The sequence below is a fragment of the Psammomys obesus genome, unplaced genomic scaffold (assembly GCF_907164565.1).
Source record: "Psammomys obesus unplaced genomic scaffold, mPsaObe1.curated_primary_1811, whole genome shotgun sequence".
In the NCBI taxonomy this organism is placed as follows: domain Eukaryota; kingdom Metazoa; phylum Chordata; class Mammalia; order Rodentia; family Muridae; genus Psammomys; species Psammomys obesus.
The window spans coordinates 29,347,739-29,352,844 of record NW_026596057.1 but is presented as its reverse complement, the minus strand read 5'-3'; positions in this window follow the sequence as shown (position 1 = coordinate 29,352,844).

The following is a 5,106-nucleotide window of genomic DNA, read 5'->3' as shown; positions in this document are numbered from 1 at the left end:
CTTTCTTTCTTTCTTTCTTTCTTTCTTTCTTTCTTTCTTTCTTTCTTATTTCCACAGAAAATCTCAGATTGTGCACAGTCTTTCTCTAGTCTCCAATTCTTGGTCCTGTCTGGAATAGAACTTCACACACTTAAAATAGAGAATATTGTGTTGGTTTAGAATATATCTGTTATTGTGCAAAGAAATGTGCTCTTAGGTTGAGCTCTAAGGCAAATGAGAAAATTAACATTGCACTATTCTTCTCTCAAGCATTATTTTCCTTTTTGTACAGCAGATTTCAGAGAGAGGATGTTTTGAGCCTAGTCCTCCATGACAGTTACCATCAGGACTTGAGCTAAACTTTGTTTATCCTCACATCTGTATCTGGTTAATGTTATTGTCATGTACTCCATCCTCACTCCCTGGATATCATGCAGTAATGTGTACTAATTGTAATAGCCCTATTTATAAGCCTTATGACTAAAATATTGATGTTGATCATGTCAGGTTATTTTTATACTTAAAGCTATCAACACCACTATTATGTTGTCTTTTGAGCTTTGTCATAGATATATATTTGCTCATCAAATAATCACTGCACCCTTTTCAGTATGAAAATCCATACTAGCTAAGAACAACATTAAAATGAAAACTACAAATCTCTGAAAGTTTAGTAAAGCCTTTATTTTTAGGAAAATAATTATTATTTTGGTCCCTCCAATAACTGATTTTACACAGCACCTTCTCTATCTTACAGGAAATTGGAGAAACAAAGCCTTCTTAAATTTATAAAAGTGCTTCTATTGTTCTTGCAAAGAGGTGCTGAAAAAAGTAATTGTGTGATTTTTGTCTTTAACCATAAACTTCCAAAAATTGAGTGTTAGTAATTAAATGAAACTAAGTAAGTAATAATGTAGCAAATGTTTCAACTGAATAGAAATCAGGTATGTAGAAATTTTCAGGTAAGTGAATATTTCGAGTTGCCTTTAGCATGTATATAAAGTTATTTAAAAATCATGTTTAAAAACTTGTGTAAGTGAACAGCACATAAAATAATATATGTACACAGTATGTTAATAACATTTAGCTAATTTTTAAATGAAAAGTAACTTAATAATTTTAAAGTATGTGTTACAATGATTTTCATAAAGCTTCAATAATTAAAAGAAAATGGAAAGAAAAATAAATATTGCTCATAAAAATAGTATATATCCTGTAGTTGCTTAGAAATATACATCTATTTGCTTTAAATTAAATAGTTGTCTTTAAATCCTATAATTATTATATACCACAACTTACTTTACATCTGTAATAATAGACACCTAATTCCTGTTAGTTTTAAATTATATATTTCATAGTATACATGCAGAATAAAGGAAGAGAAACAGTAATTTCTCAAATGCTGACATTTACAAAATTTCATAGTTTACAGGGAGTAATGAAAGCCCATATTACTTTGCAAAGCATGTTGACCTTTTCCTCAGAAACTGATATGTGTTTTGGACAGGCCCTATAAAGAAACTTGGAGGTTAAGATTTAGTTCTTAGAGGTAATTGAAGATTTCAAAGGTCACAGCTATAGTCACAATTTGGTCTGCAAGCTAGGGCATAGAGTAAATCTGTTTTCCAATGATCAGTATTTTCTAATATTGTTCTAGAGGCAACAGACTTGTTTGCCAGTGAGTTCTGTCTCTATCTCTGTGTCTGTCTCTGTCTCTCTCTGCAGTTTTTAGCCATTTAGTTTAAATAGTTTTCTTTAACCTGCATAGAAATACACTGTACATATTTAAAAGAGAGAATTTTATAACATTTGTCATATGTATATATTTATGAACCAACCCATCACAGTATTTCAGGAAATGAATATATATAATATATATTCATTCTCTCTCTAGAGATATAGATAGATATTCCTGAAAGCTCTTTACAATTTATTCCTCCTTAACATGTCCTACATGTTAAGAACCTTCATATATATAATGGAAATGTTTCTCTCAGGCACTTTTACTCTTTCAGATTTTGTACTAAACAAAATCATCTTTCCAGTCAATAAATAAAATAAAGACCCAAACACAAATTGTTCAGTATCTTAAATAATCATGGAATATCAAATGAAAACTACTTTGAGATTCCATCTCTTCTGACTCAGAATGGCCAAAGTTAAGACAACAAATGCCGGCAAAGATCTCATAAATGCAGAACCCTTGCTTATGCAGGATGGAGTATTAGCTCTTAAGGGTACAATGGAACTCAACAGGAAGTCTTCACAAAACCTTAAAAATAGAACTACTATATGATCCAGCTATACTACTCCTGAGAATATAGTGAAAGGTCTATCACAAAGACACTTACACATCTAAGACTTCAGCCCTATTCCTAATTATTAGCAAACATAAATAGCCTGGATGTGAATCAATAGGTGAATGAATAATGAGAATGTGGTACATATTAAAAATAATTTGATTCAGCCACAAGAAAAAATGAAATAATGGTAGTTTTAGACTAAATGGATAACACTGGAAATTATTAAACAGAGAAAAATAAAACAGACACAGAAATACTTCAACTTTTCCCATATATTCATCTTAGTTTTAATTTTTTATGAATATGTTTATATGTGAGGCTGAGATCACTAAACTAAAAAGTGAATGATAGGAACTGCATGGGGAAGAGATCTTAGGAGGTGGAAGAGACTTTGGAATATATGTTATACGATTGCAGAATGTTGGCTACTATGAAGAGGCATCAGCAAGAGATTGACAGAGGCATGATGAAGAGGGGTGGGGAATAGGACTAACAAAAATAATGCATTTATGAAAATGCCAAAACAAAGACCATAATTTTGAATACTAATTTTAAGAGACTTAAAAAAAATAATTTCATCCGTTTCCCTGGGGATGGATGTTATACCCAAAGTCAATTTATTTTATTTTATTTATTTATTTTGTAGTTTATTTTTTAAATTCTTTATTAATTACACTTTATTTACTTTGTATCCCCCCTGTGGTTCTCTCCCTCCAGTCCCAATCCCTCCCTTCCTCCACCCTCTACATGCAGGCCCCTCCCCAAGTCCACTGATAGGGAAGGACTTCTTTTCCTTCCTTCTGATCCTAGTCAATTAGATCTCATCAGGAGTGGGTGCATTGTCTTCTGTGGCCTGGTAATGCTGCTTCCCCCTCAGGGGGAGATAATTAAAGAGCAGGCCAATCAGTTCATGTCAGAGACAGTCCCTGTTCCTATTACAATGGAACCCACTTGGATACTGAACTGCCATGGGCTACATCTATGCAGGGGTCTTAGGTTATCTCCATGCATATTTTTTTATAATTTATTCAATTTGTGTCCAAGCTATGGTTTCCTCCCTCTTTTCCTCCCAATCCCATCCTTCCTCCCTTTTCTCCCCCTATGCCTTTCCCCTAGTCCACTGAGAGAGGAGGTTCTCCTCCCCTTCTATTTGACCCTAGCCTATCAGGTCTCATTAGGATTTGTTTCATTGTCTTTCTCTGTGGCCTGGAAAGGCTGCATCCACCCCACCCCCACGCAAGGGGGAGGTGATCAGAGAGCCTGCCACTGAGTTCATGGCAAAGAAATTACCTGTTTCCCTTACTAAGGACCGCAGTTGGAGACTGAGTCTATGGGCTACATCTGAGCAGGGGTTTTAGGTCCTCCCCATTCATCGTCCTTGGTTGGGTATCATTCTCTTCAGGGCCCCCGGAACTCGGTTTTTATGGCTCTGTTGGTCTCCGCTTCAATACCTCCATCAGTAGAGTTTTAGGCTCCTGTCCTGTTCCCTGTCCTCTCCTGTTTGCAATGTCTATGGCATTTGTCCTTCTGAATGAGGGCTGAGCACCTTCCCTAGAGTCTTCCTTGTTTTTGTTGTTGTTTTTTTTTCTTTAGGAGTATAGATTTTAGTATGTTTATCCTATATTATATGGCTAATATCTACTTATGAGTTAATATATACTGTGTGTGTCTTTCTGCTTCTGGATTATCTCACTCAAGATAATCTTTTCTAGTTCCTACCATTTCCATGATTTCCTTGTTTTTAATAGTTGAATAGTATTCCATTCTGTAAATGTACCACAATTTCTGTATCCATTCCTCAGCTCAGGGACATCTGGTTGTTTCCAGATTCTGCCTGTTAGGAATAGAGCTGCTGTGAACATCGTTAGCAAATGTTCTTGTATAGTTGAGCATCTTTTGGATATATGCCTAGTAGTGGTATAGATGGATCTTGAGGAAGCACTATTCTTAATTTTCTGAGAAAGCACCAGATTGATTTCCAAAATGGTTGTAGAAGGTTACATTCCCACTGGCAATGGAGGAGGGCCCCCCTTTCTCCACATCCTCTCCAGCATGTGTTGTCACTTGATCTTAACATAGTAAAGGCAATATACTACGAGCCTGTATCCAACATCAACCTAAATGGAGAGAAACTTAAATCAGTACCACTGAAACCAGGGACAAGGCAAGGCTGCCCCCTCTTTCCATATCTCTTAAACATAGTACTTGAAGTCCTAGCTAGAGCAATAAGAAAACTAAAGGAGATCAAGGGAATACACATTAGAAAGGAAGCAGTCAGAGTATCACTATTTGCAGATGATATGATAATGTACATGAGTGATCCCAGAAATTCTACCAGAGAACTCCTTCAGCTGATAAACACCTTCAGCAAAGTGGCTGGATATAAAATTAACTAAAAAAAAAAAAATCAGTAGCCTTGATTTTTCAGACAAATGGGCTGAGAAAAAAATTAGGGAAACAACACCCTTTACAATAGCCACAAATAAAATAAAGTACCTTTGTGTGACTCTAAGCAAGCATGTGAAAGACCAATATGAAAAAAACTTCAAGTCTCTGAAGGAAGAAGTTGAAGAAGCTATCAGAAGATGGAAAGATCTACCATGCTCGTGGATTGGTAGGATTAACATAGAATAAATGGTCATCCTACCAAAAGCAAGCTACAGGTTCAATATGTTTCTTTTCTTTTCATTTCCTATCATTTTCTTGACAGTTCATGTGGTTGTTAGAAAATGAACTTGAGTGTTTCTCTGCCATTCGATGTTCCTCTTTCGAGAATTCTCTGTTTAGCTCTGTTCCCCATTTTTTAAGTGGATTACTTGGTTTG